General features: G+C 40.4%; 1 pseudogene; it reads left to right on the top strand.

The window, feature by feature from the left end:
• The first annotated feature begins 22,004 nt into the window (after window positions 1-22,004).
• LOC132826191 (large ribosomal subunit protein uL13-like) lies at window positions 22,005-22,696 on the top strand (annotated as a pseudogene).
• The last annotated feature ends 1,943 nt before the right edge of the window (window positions 22,697-24,639 follow it).

A 24,639-nucleotide genomic window follows, 5' to 3' on the forward strand; every position in this document is an offset into this window, starting at 1 on the left:
ATCATTTCCAAGATAGTATCTTTCAAGGATACATTTGGATTCTTTTTTCTTTGTATGCCTTTTAATACAATCACTTTAAATTTTTATCTTTCTGTTGTAATTCAGTTAAGTCATCAGAGCTAAAGGTGTCTTCTTTGTCATCTATCTGCTCCTGGTTTGTCTCAACCATCTGATCAAACAGGGTCTCTGCTAATTCCACTTCAACTTTCTTATCTATATTCTTTGATCTCTCCTGTTTCAACTGGTGACTTTGTGACCTTGTTACCCAGTTCGGAATATTCCCAGGAATTTTCAACTGGTGACTTTGTGACCTTGTTACCACACAGTTCGGAAAATTCCCAGGAAATGTGTCCTGCAATAGTTCAGTTGCCTGAGTTTCCACTGACCTTTCAACCACAGGAGGCAGCAATCCTAGCTATGAACCAGTTATATCATTAGCAAGGACACATTGTGTTCCTGGAGCTGAGAGTTTATCCAATACTCCTACTATGACTTTCCCATTCTTCACTGAACACTTTTGTCTCATAATTAAGTGCTTTTTGTCTCACTGTGAATTCCTATTACCACTACTTTTTCTGGCAATAATCCTTCAGAGGTACATATCTCCTCATCTTTCAACATCAAAGATTGACAGGATCCTGTATCTCTTAATATTGTAACCTCTTTATCTGCTGCTCCTGGCCTATGCAAGTAAACTTTATGTTTATAGTTTAAAGTGATCTGGCACTTCCTCCTCAATGAACCTCCGGCCAGGTTATACATTCTGGTGCAGCTTTCCAGCCTCCACTGTGCCCTCCATTACCACTCTGAAAAAATTCACTGACTTATCCTATTTTCCTACATCTGGCTTGCCAGTGCTTTTCCTAAGCCATCAACGCAGTGATGTCATGTGGCATACTTTATTGCAGTGAAAACACCGTAACTTTCTGACTTCTTTTTCTCCTTCAAGGGTTTCCTTTTTACCATGTGGTACGCTATCTTTATGATCTTCACCGAGATCTACCTTTCCCCTTCCATATAAGGATTTCTCTTTTCCCCAACTTCTATCCCTCATGTATTGAAATTGATTTTTGTCGCCAAACTTTGATTTATGGATCCAATCATAAACATGAGCCATTTCAGCTGCTAATCTTGCCATTTTAACTCTCTGCTCTTCCAGCAAATTTAAATGCTGAGCTATTGCTAGAATTATCTCTCTGATTCTCAGGGAAGGAAGCAGCTCCAACCCCAGCTTCTCTGCTAATTGCAGTCACCTTTTCCAAGGCCCCCAAAGTCACTTCTTCCACCCCCCCAGAAACCTCTTGATGACTGAATGGGCCATTACAACATCAAGCACCATTTAAACCAATTGAATTCAACACCTGAAGCAAAAGACACTGACAGTTACCATTCACTGCCTTCGAGTTCAGCAACCTAATCCCAATTTGGAACTATAGAATAAATCCCACCAAGAGTCCTTAGTCTGTTATCGACCAAGCCAGATCCCCTCAAAACATTTCAAGACAGCAGCCTGGACCCTAATTGTTCATGTTGCTTTAAGCAGGTGTACAGTGGATAGTCCAGGAGTGATGCAGCTGGCCCAACCACTTAGTTTTAAACAAAACAGAATTTATTTGCAAGATTACCGAATGAAATACAAACAAAAGAGAACAGAATATAGAAATATTCCCCTCCCACATGGTTGAAGACACCCTCCAACGCATCTCATCCACGTCCCGCACCTCCGCCCTCAAACCCCACCCCTCCAACCAAAACAAGGACTGAACTGCAAACCGCCCCCCCCCTCCCAACCCCCGGTCCTCACCTTCCACCCCACCAACCTGCCAACATTTCCGTCACCTACAAATGGACTTCACCACCAGGAATACCTTTCCCTCCCCACCCCTATCCACTTTCCGCAAAGCCCATTCCCTCAGCGACTACCTGGTTAGGTCCATGCCCCCTAACAAGCCACTGTCCCCTCCTAGCACCTTCCCCTGCCACCACAGAAATTGCAAAACCTGCGCCCACACCTCCCCCCTTACCTCCGTCCAAGGCCCCAAAGGAGCCTTCCACATCCATCAAAGTTTCACCTGCACTTCCATGCATGTCATTTATTGTATCTGTTGCTCCTGATGCGGTCTCCTCTACATTGGGAGACTGGATGCCTTCTCGCAGAGCACTTTAGAGAACATCTCTGGGACACACGCACCCATCAACCCCACCACCCCGTGGCCAAACATTTCAACTCTCCCTCCCACTCTGCTGAGGACATGCAGGTCCTAAGCCTCCTCCGTCACCGCTCCCTCACCACCCAATGCCTGGAGGAAGAATGCCTTATCTTCTCCCTGGGGAGCCTTCAATCCCAGGGCATCAATGTGGACTTCAGCAGTTTTCTCATTTCCCCTCCCCCCACCTTATCCCAGTTCCAACCTTCCAGCTCAGCACCATCTTCATTACCTGTTCCACCTGTCAAGCTTCCTTCCCACTATCCTCCCCTCCGGCCTTTACCCCCTTTCACCTTTACCCCCACCTTCATCCACCTATTGCAGTCTCACCTACCTTCTCCCCAGCCCCACCCCTCTCCCATTTATCTCTCCACCCCCGAAGATCCCACCCTCATTCCTGATGAAGGGCTTTGGCCCAAAATATCGATTTTCCTGATCCTCGGATGCACCTGACCTGCTGTGTTTTTCCAGCACACACTCTCAACTCTGATCTCCAGCATCTGCAGACCTCACTGTCTCCTATAGAATAACTTAACCTAGCTGAAAACCCAACAGGTTATCCCAAATTAATGATTCTGTTCCAAATTCCCACAGCAATCTCTATAAATACCGCTTGGCAAAAAAAAAGTAAAGTCAAACACAGGGTCATATGAGAGAGAAAGAGAGAGAGAGAGAGGGCAGAGAGATTCAGCATGGAACACTTTCTTTATTGTAGCTGTTTCATGGACCAGCAGCCTCCAACTTCCTGACTGCTTTCAGTGAACAGCCAGACTGCTAAAACCAAACCAAACGAGAGTAAAGCTGAGCTGGGAGCACTGGCCACTCCACTTTCATTGTACAAGTGATTTTTTTTATTTAAAAGAGCTTGAAAGCACGCTCAAGTAGTTAAACCCAGACTTTTCAGAATCGCTGCTTTAACAAACCCTCTGACAAAAAAGCCAAGGACAGCATAGCCTATTTAAAGGAGCAGCATCATCACAACTCAGGTATAATGGAACCATGAAGATAGCACTGAAGGAAGGAATGCCACTTGAGGTGTAGCCATGTTACAGTGTTTTGGTAGATCTTTTCAATGTTTACAAGCAAATTTTAACCATTTCAATTCGTATAAACATTGTCAATTCCTTTTGTAAGTTTATTTTCAAGTATTCCCAATCATTTATGAATGCATTTAAGTGTTTTCATGTTTTCCTCTATTCAGCTTTTAATTCGAACATCTCTACCATCCATCTTGCCTGCCTGTCCAATCGTCCGCTTATCCCATGAGCGAATTTGAAAAACAAGCACTGGAATGTTAGGTTTACACCGTGGCAGTCCCCAGCATTTGCTGCTCTTGGGATTGCTGAGATATTACATCTGTTGCATTATGGGATTGATCAAACAGAACATCCCGGTTTGAAATCCATGTTGAAGATTTTTTGTTATATATTCAGTTTTTTGATATTCCTTCCATTTCATCTTTGAGTAAGGATCCTATTATCTTTCCTCTAACTATTGTGGTTGCTTTTCAGTGGACAATTTCTCCTAAATGCTATTGATCACTGTTTTAAATGCTTCCAACTGCAGTTGTATTTCTTTCCAAGTAAATTTTCTAGTTTTTCTGATTATATTCTCATCCCCTCAAAATCCATTTTCTCCAATTCATTACTTTGTCATGTTGTGATCCTAGCTGGTGTTATGACTAGACAAGAACTGACTAAAACCTGATTTAATCCATGATATTTGGGTTTGTTTTGGTTTTAACAAAATGGTCTCTCAAATGACTCCCATCATCTTTATTTACATGTGCATAGTGCAGCGAAAGGGTCATCTGAGCAAACTCTGTAGATAGGGACCACTAAGCTGCCTTTTCAATGATTCCCTCTACCCATAACACCCACAGTTATTTTTGTATCGGTCTGGATATATGTAGAAGCCAACTTTATAAGCAGTTAAAATTTCAACTAGTAGAGACATATGTTGTTTGGACCATAATCTTTTTTATCTGTAGTTAGAAACTATATATGTATAATAAATAGCAAATCTTGTAGACAGACTCAGTCCTAATTTACCTGGGTCGACACAGCAGATAAATTGACGAATTTTGTATATAACTTAAAATCTTTAACTTTTGTAACAATTTGATTTCAACAGCACCATCCCAGTGAGGCATAACTATTAGTTATTGTGTTGAAATCCACCTGTTTAGCAACCTTAAAACTGTAAAATTATTTCCCAAGTTTTAGATTAGATTAGATTACTTACAGTGTGGAAACAGGCCCTTCAGCCCAACAAGTCCATACCGACCCGCAACCCACCCATACCCCTAACCTAACACTACGGGCAATTTAGCATGGCCAATTCACCTGACCCACACATCTTTGCGACTGTGGGAGGAAACCGGAGCACCCGGAGGAAACCCACGCAGACACGGGGAGAACGTGCAAACTCCACACAGTCAGTCGCCTGAGGCGGGAACTGAACCCAGGTCCCTGGCGGGCTAACCACTGTGCCACCGTGCCACCCTAAACATGTGCACATATAAACACAAACCAAAGCAGCAAGGACACAAGTGACAAAGAATGACGCTACCTTTTGCCTAGGTAAAGCACAACTAAAAGAAAAAAAATCAGTAAAAGATTACTGAGAGAATCTGGATACTTTGGTCCTCAACTGAGGCAATTGTTTTAAAGAGATTGGTGTGTCTCTTCTTCACCTGGAAATGCTCCTGTAGAAATAGAGGTTGTCCTTTAAAAGTGCTCCATCTTCTTGTTGGACCTTAGACACAATTAAACACAACAGACAGGATGCAGCTTTAGATGGAGATAGGAAGTTTTTCCTTGTTGCATAAGGGTGTACAAATCTCAAAAGGTTATTACTAAGGAGTACCCTAAGCACAACACATGATGATGTCACATGGACTTGGTCAGACAACAGCTTAGGTTATTTAATGAATTGTATTAAATTGAATGATTTATTGTCACTTGTAATTAACAAATAAGTACAGTGAAAAGTATAATATGTTGCCACCCTCCAGCACCATTTTGAAGACATAAAGGAATAATTAACAACAGAGTTCTTCCTTCCTTCCTTCTGCTCTGCTTGACAACTGAGGATGTGGGGGGGGTGGTGGTGGGGGGGGGGGGTAGAGGAGGGCTAGCTCTCCACAACAGGCTCTGGGCTCACCAATGCCCCCACATCACAGTCCAATCCAGCAGCCCTATTCCAGGCCCACATTGCCCCTACTGCATTGCAGGAGTACCCACACCGCTGCCAATGCAACCTGTTGAGCCGTCAGGAATACCAATTCCGGCCTACCGCATCACCACAGCTAAAAGCCAACATCCCAATTCCAATGCCGAACGCCAATACTGCCTTTTCCACTGACCGCAGAGATCACCTGCTATCACTGCCATCTTGAAAGCCAATGACATTGCCTGGAGTCCTGCATGGCTGGGCCCACCACACTCTGGTGCCGTCTCTGGTGCCCACACTCACAGCCATCCCAACCTCTCCAAGGGCTCGCTCCCCTCTGCACTGGGATCACTCTCCCCAAGGACCAACTCTTGCCGCTGCCACTGCCGCAGGAGGCCAGGGCTGCTCTCGCTCTCCTGAAGACACTGAAAAGGCTTTTAAAGAGAAAAAAAACAGAAAGAAAGGGAAAAGCAAAGAAAAAACAAATAGTAAAATGACAAGGAAAGAAACAAAAAAGCAGACAGAAGTGGACAAACCCAGGGCCTGAGCTCAGGTGCAGTGTTGCTACTCCACCACCATTTTGGAAAAGAACTGACCTACTCTTTGGGATTTCCTCATCATCTCTGTTCATAAAAGTTATCATGTTAATGCAGCTTGTATATAACTGCTATAGTACGATAAACTAACATTAATTCATAAGCACAGACTACTTACCTCTGCTCATAGAAAATTCCCTTGTCCCAAAAGGTGGTCTGGTGAACTTTCCTTCTGGAACATGGTTATTTGAGGAGATCAAAATATCATTCAGTACTCCACCTGAGAGTTCAACAAGTTTCTATGCAATTGAGGTAAGACATCTTTAGTCATGTACCCCATTCCCTTTGTAATTGTGACGAACATACCACATTATCTCAATATTGAGGCCAGTGTTCCCTGAAATATCACACCTCCATCTTGTGCCAGCCTTCATCCATGCATTCACCGTTCTGACCTTATCTCTAAGCCAATTGGCATATGTCCCAGGTAATGACCCAGCGATCCCCAGACAAGGACCTTGTGTCTTTTTTTAATTTAATTCATATCTTCCAATCCTCACATAGCAGGGCTTGTTTCTTCATCCTCTTTAAGACAATGGTCCTAACATGAATGCTATACTGTATCTTCACTTTCCAATCACTTCTCCAGTTGCAAAAAGGTAATTTTCATCTTTGTACGAGGTAACAATGCTCCATTTTGGAATTACAGACATGATTGCAAAGGAACAAAAAGAACAAAGAACAAAAGAGAAGTACAGCACAGGAACGTCCCCTTCAGCCTCTCAGCCTGTGCCAATCATCATGCCCTAACTAAACTGAAAAACAAACGTTCTGCCCTTATTCAGTCAATATCCCTCTAATCTCTCCCTATTCATTTAACCATCCAGATACCTCTCCAATGTGCCTGTCTGGAGATTAGCTATTTCCCTAATCATTAAGTCCTTTCTAACCTTACATTTTTATTTTTGAAAACACTGCCACACCCATTCCTACCTTAGACTACCTCTTACCATTGGTTGGCCATGACATAGCTTGCACCATATTCTCATATATAACAAGTACATTGTGGTTATTGGCCCTCTTCTCTATATCCCCTTGGTTCCCCATAACCCGCTAAATTATAGTTACATTCTCATTTACTGCACTCTATTCTTCTAAGACATAAAATGCAAAGTTTAAACTTTGGAATAAAAATGGGATAACAAAGGATATACATTTAGACCCTGAGAAGTTCATAGCTACGCTCGGATCTCACACGTATTTCTGGATACAAAGAAGCTGATATAATGATGTGCTATATTTAATTTGCAAAGTTAAGATTCTAATGAACTACTCCTCTTCAATAAATAATGTGAAAATATTCAGTTTTCATTGTGTTGTCTGAGTCCCGTTCATCACAGATAAGAATTGACTTAACGATTACGCAAATAATATTTATAGATGCTTTTATGTGAATTTAAGTACCTGCACATAATGAACAAGCAATTACAAGGGAATTAAAAGGAGAATAATGGAAGCCTGGGTGTACTACAAGGCATTAATCAGACTGTGAAGTTCAAAGCTCGTCATGAATTCAGATGAAAGTGAAGTGGATTATAACAGCTATCTGAACCCAACTTTGATTCAAACCAGGACGATATTTTTCCTTTTCGCACCTACTTTAACATATAAAATAATATATTTCAAGTATAAGGCAGCTGTTCTGATGTTGGTCTGTTTCTGAACCACTGTGGGAACAACCTTGTCAATCACTTCCATTTCTGACTTGGATAAGCAATTAACAATAGGGATTTACTTCTGTTTGACTAACTGAGGAATAACCATCAGCCTGCCTCCTGGAGATTTCTAACTGAGACAACAACACCAACAGCAAACTTCTTAATTTTTTTTTGCTTAATTCAATTTCTGCAAAACGGAGAAAGAAAGACTTTCATTTCTACAGGGCCAACAGTCTCAGAAATGCCTTATAATACTTAGAGTCATAGTCATACAGGTGTACAGCACAGAAACAAACCTTTAGTCCGACTCGTCCATGCCAATCAGATACTCTACATTAATCTATTTCAGTTTTGCCGGTATTTGGCCAATATCCCTTTAAACTTTTCCTTTTCATATCCAGATGTCTTTTAAATGTTGTAATTGTAACAGCCTCCACCACTTCCTCTGGCAGCTCATTCCATACACGTAGCACCCTCTGTGTGAAAAAGTTGCCCCTTAGGTCCTTTTTAAACCTTTCCTGTCTCACCCTAAACCTATGCCCTCTAGTTCTGGACTCCCCGACTCGAGGGAAAAAGACCTTGGCTATTCACCCTGTCCACGTCCCTCATGATTTTACAAACTTTGATAAGATCACTTCTTATCCTACGACACGCCAGGAAAAGTAGCCCAAGCCTATCCCTGTAGCTCAAACTGAAATACTTTCCGAAATGTGGTCAAAATTGTAAAGATTTCAATTCAGAAAATCAAAAAGATAAAACCAAGCACGACACAGGAAGTGTTGGTGAGAGTTGTTTGGAGGGCCTATAACAGATATTGTCGCATGGTTGGAGTATAGTTCAGGAGGCAGATGTGTCATATTTGGCTTTCCCAGTCTATATGCAGTAATTGTGTGGTTGCAACTTTCATAGCAAAATAATTTTCTGGATCAGTACATTGAGGAACCATTGAGAGAATGGATTATTTTGGAGCTAGTATTGTACAAGAAGGAAGGGTAAATTAATAACTAGATGGTTAAGGGGCCTCTAGGGAAAAATGACCAGTATATGATGGATTTTTAAATTAAGTTGAAATCAATATAACTCCATCATAATTTACAGTCTTAAATCTAAAAGCAAACTGTGCAGGTATGAAGGGTGAGTTACAAATGGTGAATAAAGAAGCTACATTAAAATATATTACGAGGGAAAAGCAAAATATGGCCAAACATTAATTAGGAAAGAAAAAAGAGAACATGATGGCAAGGAACGTAAAAGCGTCAAATACATTGTATATACATTTATGGTAGAAGACACAAAAAATTCCAAAATCAAAGAGGGAACCAAGGGGTAACAAGTATGAGGAACTTGATAAGAAAATCAGTAAAAATAAGAACTAATACTTTAGAACTTACTGAGTCTAAGTGGTGACAGTTGCTGTGGACCTGATGAGTTTTAAAATAGATTGTTGTACATGCAGCCAACGCATTGGTTTTGATTGTCCATGGTTTCTTAGAATTAACAACAGTTCTCAAGTATTGGAATGTAACCAGCACAAATTAAGACAGAAGAAAGAGAGAGAAAATTGCCCAGTATAAAGGAGTTTGCATAACATCAGTAGGTGGAAAATGCGAGAATTTATTGTGAGTTGATAATGGTGCAGTAGCAATACTCTGATACTGTTTTGTCCTTGACCTACGTGGTCATTAGTTGGTAGAGTAACAAACTTCACTATATTTATAGAATAAACATTGTTCTTAGACTTCAACAATGTTTATTAACCTATAGCAATAAGTAGAGCTACATTAGTTACCTGCATAGTTACCAGGATATTAGGGAACTTGCACGGGTATGACAGTTCCTTCTGAAAATTAGACTGGAAGTATTTTACTCCACCTACGGACTGGGTGATGGTAGTAGAATAGGTGGAGCCAATGTAACATAAACAGTAACTCCCTCAGAACAATTATCTTAGCCCTGTAAAAGTATAGGAAAGGTGCAGCACAGAATCAAACCATTTAGCCAAACATTTAGTTTATTTTTGTGTCAGCCAAAATAACTAGCCACCCATTCTAATACCATTTTCCAGCAGTTGGTCCATCGGTTACACACATCAGGTGGGGATCCAGGGAGATTTTATATGAGTTGAGGATTGCCTACACCACTGAACAGAAGATTGCAGATTATTATCACTCTAATTATTAGCCAGGCCCGTCATGATTTTACAGACTTCAGTTAAGTCACACTTAGCCATCTATATTCCAAGAAAAAGAACACCAGTCTGTCTAGTCTTTCATTACAGCTGGAACTTCAAGTCCTAGCAACATTCTTGTAATTCTCCTCTGTCATGTCTCCAGAAACACTATATAATTCCTGTAATATGGTGATCAGAACTGTGCACAAACTTTCAGCTGTGATCTAACCAATGCTTTATACAGTTCCTGCATTAAATCCCGGCTTTTGTATTTTATACGTTGTTTACGTTGGTAAAGCTCTACATATTTATATTTTGTGACCTTGAGAAAATGGAATTTATGGAACCGTGTGGGTAATCTAAAAAGGAATTTGAAGTCACATTCAACAGTAATGTGAGCTGAATTCACCTTATTACTGAAAAGTCACACAACTTAGGAAAGGAGACCAGCAAAGCTTTTAGGTGAGATAAGAGATATTTGGGAACAATGGTAGGCATGGTCTAGTTGGATGTAAGGGTCTTTTTCCATGCTGCTTGACTCTATGATGTTTATACCTTTAATTGTTGGACAAACTGGATTTGGAAGAGATGGAGCCTGTTTGTTGAAGATTGCCAGTCAATGTCTTTCCGGTTCCAATCCTTTTAAAAATATTTGTGTGCACCAGTAGAAAGAAGAAAACACCGCAAAAAGCTTGTAGCTAAAACAAACTCCCCCTCTTTAAAAAAGTAAGAGGAAACCTTGCACAGGACAAGATGCACAGATTTCAGTGGCTCATTTCTGGAAACCTGAGAATATTCTCGATCTCATTATATCTGACTACTTGAAAACTGAATTTTTACTTCTATTCAAAGATTTAAGTCTAACTGACTTTCTATCTGAACTAAAATCTGATGTGAACATTTTCCATCATTCTGTCGGGGTCATCAAATCAATCTTGTTGGCTAAAAAAGCCCAGAATGGTGATAAATCATCCCATTTTATCATTTGAGTTCCGAAATTTGGCCCACAGATTTTTATTCCCTTTCTGCTTTTCTTAAAACCAAATTCATATTATTTCTGCAGAGCTTTTTTTTATTATTTTTCATGTGAATGGGTTTGTCAGGGTTTAAAGGGATATAGTTTAATCTGGAATAAGGTTAGTTGTTAGCCAGTTTTTCTATTTGTTTAGGAAATTAGTTCTGAAAATAATAAACAAATTACTGTCAACTTTATTAAAGTGGCCTGATGCAAATCTATATTATTCTGGTATCAGTAATAAAAGATAACTGTAGGTGATTGAATCAAACCATTTATCCTTCTGTCAATGTTGTAATATTGTGCTTTCCTTACCACCAGATCTATCTGTCCTGCTTCCATCAAGGATCCATGAACATGCATCCAAGGTCTTTCTACCCCATTTCCTCTACCCCACCCATTTACTGTGCATTTCCTAATTTTTGGTTTTGCCTTCCACACCCATCACCTCATACGTCTCTGGATTAATTTCCATTTGCTACTTCTTCATCCACACAACGGAACAGTTGCGATAATTCTGACATTGACATCTATTGACTACACAGCAAATTATTATGTCATCTGACTTTTCCCAGTTGTGCCTCCCACATTTAAATTCAGATCATTGATATACCAACAAACAGCAAGGGACCCAACACAGCCCCAAGGAACATTGCTGGAATCCACATACTATTCATAAAAACATACATCAACCATTATCTTTTGCTTACTGTCCCTGAGCCAGTTTTGGACCACATTCTCCTTTATCTTGTCAGCTCTTACTTTTCTGAGCAGTTTGCCATGTGGGGCCTTGTCAAATAGCTAACAGCCATGTGGACAATATCCATTGATTCTAATAATTTGTCCACCATCTGCAACTATCTATTTAAAACTCAATAGATCTACACAAATATCAGGTCTACATAGGACTCCAGACCTCAGATATTTGGCTTTGTCTCCAAGTAATACATTAAATACAAGGGAAACCAAGAGGATAGGCGCAGAAATAGGTCATTCAATCCATTAGCCTGTCTCACACAATTCTGGATCCTGGATCATCATCTCCTCAATGCCACATTCCTACATCATAGCCCTATATTTTAATATTGTTAATCTCCAGAAACATATTGCCTTTTGTCTTGAACACCATCAATGACTGTGTTTCAGTTGCCCTCTGGCAAAGTAAATTCAATAGATTCACCATCCTCTGAATGAAGAAATTCCTCCTCATCTCAGTCTTAAATGGTCTGCTCCTTATCCTGAGGTAAGATTCCTTGGTTCTAGAGTCACCAGCCAAGGGAATATATCCTTTCTATAGCCATCCTGATGTACCCTGTGAGAATTTTGTAACTTTCAGTGAAATTACCTCTCATTCTTCAAAACTCCAGCAAATACAGAATAGTCAGTTTCCTCAGTCTCCCCCTATAAAAAAAATCCTGCCAACCCAGGGATGAATCTGATGAACCTCTGTTGTAAAGGTTTATGAAATGTCTTGCTTTGTTACATCCATGACCTTGGAGCTAGCCTGCTGATGTTGACTGCAATGGCTTCCTGCTTGCACTGCATTCTTAGTTACTGACTGGAGGGTCTCCTCGGTCCCCTGAGTGAAACTAACCACCAACCTTAGGTTTCTAGCACTTCTTCTAAGGATCTTAGTTCATATGCAATGGTCTAGTGAGCCATTGTTGTAATTTTTTTCCTGCTATTCAAACCACCTTTCGCTATTTTCAATCTTTATTGTAGCCAGAATGTTTTTCACCTTTAAGAGGTGCAATCTGGCTTTAGATAATACAACCTGGCTTTAAATGGTGCTTGTCCTGTGCAATCTTGGACCCATTGCTGAGATGTGCAATATTGGATTTCCCCCATCATCATCATCAATATTATTATTAGCAAACAGCACACAGTAGGCAGTCTGCCGTGCATCACTTTGAATGGATGCAGGTTAATCACACATCGTAACCCTTTCGCCCAATTGTGGTCCCTCAGTGCCTGAATTCTGAAAGAAATCTCTCACAAGTGATGCAGCTTTCTTTAATTGTCAATGCTAATTAAGAAATTAGTATAATCCAAACTGTACCAGCAAATATTGAAGAATATCTCTATATTTCCCTTTGTACAGCTAGTAACCTAAGTTATTTCTGAAAGCATTTATGACCTATCTTTGTTGCATTTTGGCTAAATAAAAATAAGTAATTTCTAATCTCCCTTTTAGTTCATTTCGTGGTTATCTTGAATTTGTATTTTCTCATTGAATCCCATTGGTAATAATCATTTCATAATCCTTCATAATTTTAAACGCCTTAGTGGTTATAACAAGAAAAGCCTTAACTTTTTAGATCTCTCTTCAAAACTGCAATCCACCTTGACTGATAACACCTTTGTACATTAATGAAGCCATAATCCCATTTCTTTTATATTCTTCGTGTAACGAGCTGTTTAAAACTGCACATAACACTCCAACTCCAGTTTAACTAAGGTTCTGTAAAAAGTCAATAATCTGTCTGCATATTTGCAAATCTATTTTCTTTTCCTTTCCCCTCAGGTCTCAAAGTGTTTCAACCAAGGAGTGTTTTTTTTTCAAGTATAGGTCACCGTAATAATGTACTTAAACACAGCAACTAATTTATGCTCAACAGCATCTGACAAACAGCAGTGGGATAAATTTTCAATGTTGACAGGTTTTGCTCGTGTTGTCTCAAGGATAAATGCTATTTTAGAGAAATCCTGGCCTTTCTTCACATAATCCCATGGAATTCTTTGCAACCAATTGAGTAATCTGGCACAGTTTCAGTTTAACTATTAAACTGAAAGATACACTTCTGAGATTGCAACGTTCCCTGATACTATATTTGCACATATGTGCGATAGTGTCTGGGGTTAGACTGGGTCCTGGAGGCTGAAATCTTAATTTGAAAACCCCTTTGTAATCTCCACCAGATTGCAAATGCAACTTTTAGTCTGCTTTTTCATTCTCAGTGTGAGTTGTGTGTTACATACTTTATGTGTCATCATATTTCAACTCATTTGAACACATTTATTTTACCAACCACATGCCATCAGAGAATCATAGGAATCAAAAGGATGGGCCATTCATCCCATCATGTCTGTGCCAATGTTGGTGTTCCAAGTTAGATCATCCACTTTAATCTCAGTCTCTTGCTCTTTTCGGTTTGAAATTTACAGCATTGCCAGGAATTAGATATTAAACCTCAGCTTCAACAATTGAAGAAGACTAAACAAGCATTATTTTAAACCAGAACTTTTTACAGGAAATATAAAAGAATTTGAATTCATATGTATGATCTCGTATGATCAAAGTATTTAATAGCAAATCATATCCTTTTGAAGTGTGGTCACTGTAATAATGTGAAGAAATGCACAAGCAATTTGTGCACAGCTACAATAAACAACTATAAGACCAGATAATAATATTGTCAATCAGCAACCATTTTCAGAGAGGTGCTTGAAATAGATATTAGGTCTTCACTTTACACAGAAGCTCAATGCCATCTTATATATATATATGTATATGTGCTCTTGATGACTTCTGGACTCCAAAACCTGGATATCATGAAGCCTTTACACAGCATGGGAAGACATTTCCCACCACATAGAACTCTTCAATAACAATGAAATTTAAATTCTAGACCATAATAGTTTCCCCTGACATTACGATAGGATGGCGATGCACCATTCTCTGATACCAATATGTACAGAACCAGAAAACTTAAGGATCACTTTCTAGTTTATGCTAAGTTCTAGTGCTTTCTAGTCTACGCTAAATTACTTGATGCTAGCCAGAAGCATCCACTACTTTGTTGGAGAAAATTCATTTCGAGTCATAGAGTCATAGCGATGTACAGCATGGAAACAGACCCGTCAGTCCAACCCATCCATGCCGACCAGATATCCCAGCCTAACCTAGTCCCACCTGCCAGCACCCGGCCCATTTCCCTCCAAACCCTTCCTATTCATATACCCATCCAAATGCCTCTTAAATGTTGCAATTGTACCAGCCTCCACCACATCCTCTGGCAGCTCATTCCATACACGTACCATCCTCTGCATGAAAAAGTTGCCCCTTAGATCTCTTTTATATCTTTCCCCTCTCACCCTAAACCTATGCCCTCTAGTTCTGGACTCCCCAACCCCAGGGAAAAGAATTTGTCTATTTATCCTATCCATGTCCCTCATAATTTTGTAAAGCTCTATTAGGTCATCCCTCAGCCTCCAACGCTCCAGGGAAAACAGCCCCAGCCTGTTCAGCCTCTCCCTGTCGCTCAGATCCTGGCAATGTCCTTGTAAATCTTTTCTGAACCCTTTCAAGTTTCACAACATCTTTCTGATAGGAAAGAGACCAGAACTGCACGCAATATTCCAATAGTGGCCTAACCAATGTCCTGTACAGCCGCAACATGACCTCCCAACTCCTGTACTCAATATTCTGACCAATAAAGGAAAGCATACCAAAAGCCTTCTTCACTATCCTATCTAACTGCGACTCCACTTTCAAAGAGCTATGAACCTGCACTCCAAGGTCTCTTTGTTCAGCAACACTCCCTAGAGACCTTACCATTAAGTGTATAAGTCCTGCTAAGATTTGCTTTCCCAAAATGCAGCACCTCGCATTTATCTGAATTAAACTCCACCTGCCACTTCTCAGCCCATTGGCCCATCTGGTCCAGATCCTGTTGTAATCTGAGGTAATCCTCTTCACTGTCCACTATACCTCCAATTTTGGTGTCATCTGCAAACTTACTAACTTTACCTCTTATGCTCGCTCCAAATCATTTATGTAAATGACAAAAAGTAGAGGGCCCAGCACCGATCCTTGTGGCACTCCTCTGATCACAGTCTGAAAAACAACCCTCCACCACCACCCTCTGTCTTCTACCTTTGAGCCAGTTCTGTATCCAAATGGCTAGTTCTCCCTGTATTCCATGAGATCTAACCTTGCTAATCAGTCTCCCATGGGGAACCTTGTTGAACACCTTACTGAAGTCCATGTAGATCACATCTACTGCTCTGCCCTCATCAATCCTCTTTGTTACTTCTTCAAAAAACTCAATCAAGTTTGTGAGACATGATTTCCCATGCACAAAGCCATGTAGACTATCCCGAATCAGTCCTTGCCTTTCCAAATACATGTACATCCTATCCCTCAGGATTCCCTCCAACAACTTGCCCACCACCGAGGTCAGGCTTACTGGTCTATAGTTCCCTGGCTTGTCCTTACCATCCTTCTTAAACAGTGGCACCACATTTGCCAACCTCCAGTCTTCCGGCACATCACCTGTGACTATCGATGATACAAATATCTCAGCAAGAGGCCCAGCAATCACTTCTCTAGCTTCCCACAGAGTTCTCGGGTACACCTGATCAGGTCCTGGGGATTTATCCATTTTTAACCGTTTCAAGACATCCAGCACTTCCTCCTCTGTAACCTGGACAGTTTTCAAGATGTCACCATCTATTTCCCTACAGCCTATATCTTCCATATCCTTTTCCACAGTAAATACTGATGCAAAATATTCATTTAGTATCTCCCCCATTTTCTGTGGCTCACACAAAGTCTGCCTTGCTGATCTTTAAGGGGCCCTACTCTCTCCCTAGTTACCCTTTTCTTTATTATTTTTTGAAATTTTGATGAGAGCAGAACGTCACATCAAAACTAACCTCCTTTTGATTCATATTTCTTTCCTACTTAATTGAAAAGTAATGCTTTCATGATTGCAGATATTTTCTGTTATTTTTCCATTTTCAAATATCATCTTAAAAAGAGAAAGCCTCTGTTCACTGCACACACACATAGGCCAAACAATTAACTTTCCAAACCCAAGGTAAAGTTTTACAAGATGGAGTATAGTTTGGAGCTAAAACTAGTTTAGAGGGTCACTATTGCGACCTACATTTTTGGCTATTGAGGAATGGAACTTCACAAATTCAAGGGCTCCAAAGCAAATTGATTTTCTTTATTAATTTTTGGGGTCTGGGCATTGCTGACAACTCAACATTTATTCGGCGAAAGTGAGGACTGCAGATGCTGGAGATCAGAATCAAGAGTGTGGTGCTGGAAAAGCACAGCAGGTCAGGCAGCATCCAAGGAGCAGGAGAATCAACGTTCCCGACATAAGCCCTTCCATCAGGAATGGCTTATGAAGTGTTTATGCCCGAAACATCAATTTTCCTGCACCTCAAAGTCACCATTTATTGTCCATCCTTAGTGTTCAGGGATTGGCCTGAGGGGCCATAATAATGATGAGAGTTGATCATTGATAATTGTTAGTAAAAGCAACACACAGTCACACTCACCTTGATACACTAATCTGTTGATGATTGGTAAGTCACATTAGGCAGAATTTCAGATCCAAAATGAATTGATAACATTTCTAAACGTGTATAATGAGATTCAGTCTTGAGTGTAAACATACTCTTAAGTTCTCTTTGCAAACAGTAACATTACCTTTCAAAATAATATTTTTGAAACAGGGCTGCAGATGCTCTGATGGAATTCTAGCCAGTGTCTTATTCGAATAATTGAATATAATCTAAATCCTATAGAGCAGCGTACAATGTTGACAGGAAAATCATGAGAGGTTCTAGAGAAGATATAATTGTGTCCAAGATTTCTTCCCTAAAGTTTTAGAAATTTGCCATTTTGTACCAAATGTAATATCAAAATACAATTTATAAAAATTGAAGCTGCCTAGGGACAATAAAATGCCTTCTTTGACATATCTGCCAATACCATTTAGCTTCAGTGTGTGAGTGAGATGAACATTCTGAATGCTGAATTAATACAGTGTGACGCCCGATAAGTAAACAGCTCTGAAGCTATTTCAAACATCTAAGTGTGTAACTCTCGATTAGCCTCTAATCTCCTGTATAAAATTGGTTCATTAAAATGTTAATAAAAAAATAAGCACTTGCACAGGTATGGATGTGAATGGGGCCAATAGATGGAGTTTGTCCTGGCAGGCAAGTCTCTATCTCACTTTAACACCCACTTGACTTTTGTCACTCTCCCAAAAAAAATCTTCAATGATACTGAGGCATTGGATTGCACTCTGACTTTGATTTCAAAACGACTGACCTACTTATTCATTGAGTGTCAGATAGTTTTATAGTAAATTCAAGCCGCTGAGGTGTTGCAATGGATTTTAATCCTGTAATTTTGTGAATCAATAGCAGACGTTCAAATATGTAAAGTAGTGCCTTTGTTGTGTGCAAAATAACAATCCGCTTAGGGATTAACTCAGAAAATAAAAATTATTGGTTCCATTTGAGGGATTACCTTTCAGACCTCTACTTGACCTCTGCCTAGCAATTTGTGGAAGCTTAAAGAGAGAATTTCAATAACAGGATTTCTCATCAAAACACAGACTGTCACAAAGAAGCATTGTGAATGTACACAGTTCCTTTTCTCGACTAACATATTCATATATAGAGCATTGTTGTTTCAGTAGTAAATATCTTTGACACTACAATGGAGAGAATATTGATTTGGAAGCCATGGAGTCATAGAGATGTATAGCGTGGAAACAGACCCTTCTGTCCAACTCAACCAGATATCCTAACCTAATCTAGTCCTATTTGTCAGCATTTGGCTCATGTCCCACTAAACCCTTCCTATTCATGTACCCATCCAGACGCTATTTAGATGTTGTAATTGTACTAGACACCACAATGAATAGGGAGGGAATAGAGGAATATGGACTGAATTAGGGCGAAACATTTGTTTTTTCAATTTAGTTAGGGCATAAATGTGAGGTGATGCACTTTGGGAAGAATAACAGGAAGGCAGAGTACTGGGTCGATGGAAAGATTCTTGGTAGTGTGGATGTGCAGAGGGATCTTGGAATCCATGTACATAAATCCCTGAAAGTTGCCACCCAGGTGGATAGTGCTGTTAAGAAGGCTTATGGTGTGTTAGGTTTCATTCGTAGAGGGATTGAGTTCCGGAGCCACAATATCATGCTGCAACTACACAGAACGCTGGTGTGGCCGCACTTGGAATATTGTGTACAGTTCTGGTCCCCATATTTTGGGAAGGATGTGGAAGCATTGGTAAAGGTGCAGAGGAGATTTACCAGGATGTTGCCTGGTCTGGAGGGAAGGTCTGATGAGGAAGGGCTGAGAGACTTGAACCTGTTCTCTTTGACAAGAAGAGGGCTAAGAGGTGATTTGATAGAGACATGCAAATGATCAGAGAGTTAGATAGGGTAGACAGTGAAAGTCTTTTTCCTAGGATGATGACGTCAGCGTATATGAGGGGGCATAACTACAAATTGAGGGGTGATAGATTTAAGACAGATGTCAGAGGCAGGTTCTTTACACAGAGAGTGGTAAGGGTGTGGAATGCACTACCTGCCAATGTAGTCAACTCAGCTACATTAAGGAGATTTGAACAATCCCTAGGTAAGTGCATGGATGACACAGGTCGGTGCAACATTGAGGGCCGAGGCCTGTTCTGCGCTGTATTGTTCTATGCTCTATGTTCTATAATGATCGACACAGGCTTCGAGGGCTAAAGGGGATGTTCCTGGGCTGTACTTCTCTTTTGTGCTTTGTTGTTTTTGTTCCTTTGCAATCATGTCTGCAATTCCAAAAAGAAGAATTGTTACCTTGTACAAAGACAAAAAATACCTCCATGCAACTGGAGAAGAGATTGGAAAGAGAAGATACAGTGTAGAATTCATGTTAGGGTCATTGTCATAAAGGATGAGGAAGCAAGCCTTGCTATATGAGTATTGGAAGATATGAACCAAATTTAAAAAGGGCCCTTGTTTGGGGGTCTATGGATTATTATCTGAGCCATATGCCAATTGCCATTATGCCAAAAAGGCCAGAACAGTGAAATGCATAGATGGAAGGCTGACATAGAAAGGAGGTGTTATATTTCGAGTCACAGAGATGTACAGCATGGAAGCAGACTCTTCGGTCCAATACGTCCATGCTGACCAGATATCCCAACCCAATCTAGTCCCATTTGCCAGCATTTGACCCATATTCTTCTCAATCCTTCCTATTCATATACCCATCTAGATGCCTTTTAAATTTTGTAATTGTACTAGCCTCCACCACGTTCTCTGGCAGCTCATTCCATACATACCCCACTGCATGAAAAAGTTGCCGCTGAGTCATGTCACCAGTAGATTGTCCTTGTAACACATCATTTGCTTTATCATGGTGACAGAAATGCAGATGTCACTGTAGAGTACCCAAGAATGAAGACATTACAAATGATTAAAATGTGTTTCTGGAAAAGCGCAGCAGGTCAGGCACATCCAAGGAGCAGGAGAGTCAACGTTTCGGGCATGAGCCCTTCTTCAAGAATGAGGAAAGTCATTTCTCATGAGTATTTCCTAATTCCTGAAGAAGGGCTAATGCCCGAAACATCGACTCTCCTGCTCCTTGGATGCTGCCTGACCTGCTGCGCTTTTCTAGCAACACATTTTCAGCTCTGATCCCCAGCATCTGCAGTCCTCACTTTCTCCTAGAAGACATTATAAATGATGCCAGGGTGCTGGTCATTAACCTGTGTGGTGCAGTACCTGTGATAACACATCAGCTACCTCTCTTGAGAAATTTTTCAGCTCCAATATTTGATAGTCAAATGAAGCCATCAAAACAGAAAGGCAGCATGGTGGTTCAGTGGTTAGCACCATAGTCCTCACAATGTCAAGGATCTGGGTTTGATTCCAGCCTTGGATGACTGTCTGTGTGGAGTTTGCACATCCTCCGTGTGACTGTGTGAGTTTCCTCCAAGTGCACTAGCTTCCTCCTGCAGTCCAAATATGTGCAGGTTAGGTTGATTGGCTACTTGATTGAAACATATAAAACACCGACCAGTCTTTACAAGAGGGATGTGGAGAGGATGTTTCCTCTTATGGAAGTATCTAAAACTAGGAGTCACTGTTTAGAAATCAGTTGTTGCCCATTTAAACAAGATGAGATTTGTTTTTCTCTGAGGTGAGTTAATGTCTGTAACTCTCTTCCTGAAAGAGTAGTGGAAGCAGAGTCCTTGAATATTTTTAAGGTAGAGGTAGATAGATTCTTGTCATGCAAGATGTTTTTTTAAACAGGGCAGATTTCTGGTTAGTAAGCGGGTTCAATCAGGAAAGGGGCAGGTTCGTGTTTGTGCTAAAGCATTGACTCACAGTAAAACTCATGTAAATCTCTGAAAGTCATTTGCTGTCTAATTCAGCATAGGCACATTGGTCTGCCAAATATGGTATTAGTGGATTAACCTTGATCTCACCAGGTGGGAAGATAAAGAAAGCAGAAAGCAATGGCTGTTTCTAACAGATACAAAGCTTGCAGTGCCTTTAAAAGTGCAATGGCTGAGTCATGCTGCAGGATGACGAATTATAATTATCTGCCAATGTTTTCTGAATGTAGCCGTGGAAGCTTGAGATGAATATGTGGACTCATGTGACTTCTCGAACCAAGAGACATCAACATTAGGCATTGGCTTTGTCGTGACAAAGAAGCAGTTAAATTCGAATATGACTTACAGACAATGTTTACGAAAAGAATGACTTATTGGGAATGGTCAATATTTGAAAAATTTAAGAAGGTGGAAGACTTTATCATGGACAAGGGGTCAGTTAGTGCAGTTGACTGGCTTATGATGCAGAGTGATGCCAACAGTGTGGGTTCAATTCCCACAGCGACTGAGGTTACCATAGATGAATCTATTCTCAACTTCTCCTCTTGCCTGTGGTATGATAACCCTCAGGTTAAACCAGCACCTGCCACCTCTCTAATAAGAGAGTAGCCCAATGACCTGTATGGACTATGGTGACATTACTTATATCATGGAATTGAGAGGTTAGATAAAAGATTAAAAAAATACAATCTAGAAATTTCAAAGTCTGTGCTGATGTTTAAACTGTTAGGTCATACACAAATCACACACATGGTAGATTTTTAATTTCAGCCAATGTTCAATTTTTTGGGAATGACTCTCTATTTTAATAAAGACATTTTGGGAAACAGCCATTTCTATCTGCCTTCACAGGTCATTTTAGGAGTTCTGCAGTGATACAAAAAATGGAAGACTCTTCGATTGCTGGCTCTTAAAGTCTAAGGGGACCTAATCACAAGTGCCTCTGTCAGAATAGAACTGAAATCTTGTGAGGGGTCATACTTTAAAAGATTTCTGAGCCAAAGAAAAATGCAGAATTGGAGACGCAAGCAATGCTGAAATGGCCCCAACAAGTCACACAGGTAAATGGACAATTTAGGATGGCCTACAAATGCTGGCCCAGCCAACAGAACCTAAAGCACATTAACAAAGTACCTCCATCTGTTTAATTTTCATGCCGGGCAGCTCCTGCTCCTCGCTGACCAAGACCCTCTCATTAGCTGCTTGGCTGCCATTGTGGTCAAACAAATCTTACCAGTCCGTAAAGTGGCGGTGGTGAGGTGTGAAGGAATGAACATCTCTGGCAACTTTTACTGGCCTAAACTAAAAGAGGATGAATACAAACCCATCTTGTGACCCTCATCCCTTCGGAGCATCAAGCTACATCTTCCAGAGAACGGTAAAAGGTAACTTGCTGCACAAGGTCAAGCTGTCTTGGGCAGACTGAAGGTCAATAATGGGTTCACTTCTCTACATACCTCGAGGAAATGTATGGTTTTCCCAGTAGCCCTGAAGATGTATGTTTGAAGCCAATATGCTAATTTACTGTCCCTGGTTGTCTTGCTCAGGAAGTTGACTGGAAAAAACAGGAAGTTACAGCCACTCTTGAAATGAAGGACGAAGAAAGAACCAAACTTCACTCTGAGAAAAATAAGAACATTTAAAACTGAAGAAAACAGATGAGAAGAATGCCGAAATAGCCAATAACACAGCAGTGCTGAAAGAGTATGGTATTCTTGTTTAGTGTATTTATTCAGGCATTGACAATAAATGCTATATTAAAAAAAAACAAGTTCCTATGGAGGTTTTTGCGGAATAATGATTATGTCCCAACCTCTGAGTCAGGAGGCCTGAATTCAAGTCCCACCTATTCCAGAGGTGTGTAATAACTTTGCTGAACAGGTTCATTTGAAAATATCAAAACCTTCTGCATGACCGATTACAGCCTATAAAGACAGACTACTGTTATTGGCCACTGTTGCCCACAGGTTTTGCACTTGGTTGTTGAGCCTGGGACTTGAGACCCACAGAGACAGAGAGGAGGGTTGGTGACCTCTGTCTGCACTGTAGGGATTCTATGCTTCGAATACCATTGATACATTTAAAATTCCTCAGAGGTCTGACAGTTCAGCTGCTGGGAAAATGTTTCCTCTAACTCAGGAGCCTAGAACATGAGGGGTGGAATCAAGTTAAGGGACCAACTGTTTAGGGTTGAGATGAAGGAAAAGATTATGCACTTAAAGGGCTGTGAATCTTCAGAATTCTCTCCTCCAGAGAGGTGTGGATGCTCAGCTGATAAGTATAGTCAGAAGCGACGTCAATAGATTGTGGATGCAAAGGAAATTAATGGATATGGAAGGATGCAGTTGAGGATCCTATTAAATGCCCATCCAGGATGGAAGAAACAAACTGTCTGTTCATGTTACTACTTCTTGTGTTTTTATGTAGATTATGACCAAGTTACGAATTTATTTCCTGCCTTTGTAAGTTTAATATACCAGGGCAATGCAACATCAGAAGGCCAACTATGTGTTTTTATTTCTTTCAGAATGTTACTTTTGATGTTCTCTCCTGGTTGTTGTTGTATTCACTTCATCCTCAATGTACAAAACTCTCTCATGTAATCACCCATAACAGCTTTTCGCTGTCTTTACGAGATCATGCTGTTCAGACACAGCGGTGCCAGACTCCTAAAATGCTGTCATAAACAGATGTAATATCTGTCTCATGTTGCTTTCATAATTCTATTCTTGTGTACCACTGCTATCCTGACATTGCAGATAGTGCACTAAACAGTGCTGATGTACAGATATCAAGGTTGATTTGTTATTTAGGAAATGTTCAATGTATCACTGAACATTACAGAACTACTCATTAAACAAATATGATTTTGCTTGATTCACACAACATACTGGTTGCAGAAGAGATTGTTGCTTTTCTATGAATCCTGCAAGTGAACCACCATCAGACTTCCAATTCTTCTATGACAATCATAGTATCTGTCAGGATTCTCTAATTCATCAGTAAGGATTCATGATAGCTGAATGTCAGGAGGTGCCAGATTGAAACTATCTGGTAACATAAGGCCACGATACCTATGATGCGTATGCACATGTGAGATATGTCATGTGAAATCATTGACCACTTAAGGCCCTGAATTGACAGCAAGGCTGGAAGGTTAACCCTGGGTCTGTGGCTTTCTTTTCCATCCAGAACTTAGCCTCTGAGATTGCAGGAAAGAAGAGGGCATTTCCCCTCAATGCCAACCTGCTTTGATGTTTGTGTTGATATACGCAATCTTCTTGGAGATCCTTTCCACTTTGAGCGGGCAGTTAGTGGTGTCGATGGTAGCCATGATGTGGAGATGCCGGTGTTGGACTGGGGTGGACAAAGTTAAAAAATCACGCAACACCAGGTTATAGTCCAACAGGTTTATTTGGAAGCACTAGCTTCCGGAGAGCTGCTGCTTCAGCAGGTGGTTGACCATAAGACACAGAAATTATAGCAAAAGATTACAGTCACATGCAACTAAAATGATATATTGAACAAATCTGATTGCTAACTCTTTCATCATTTCGAATGGGTTTCAAAGGATGAAAGTCTCAACATTCTAGGTTTGTTCAATATATCATTTCAGCTGCATGAGACTGTAATATTTTGCTATAAATTCTGTGTCTTAAGATCCTG

The sequence above is a fragment of the Hemiscyllium ocellatum genome, chromosome 2, assembly GCF_020745735.1.
Source record: "Hemiscyllium ocellatum isolate sHemOce1 chromosome 2, sHemOce1.pat.X.cur, whole genome shotgun sequence".
NCBI classification, from domain to species: domain Eukaryota; kingdom Metazoa; phylum Chordata; class Chondrichthyes; order Orectolobiformes; family Hemiscylliidae; genus Hemiscyllium; species Hemiscyllium ocellatum.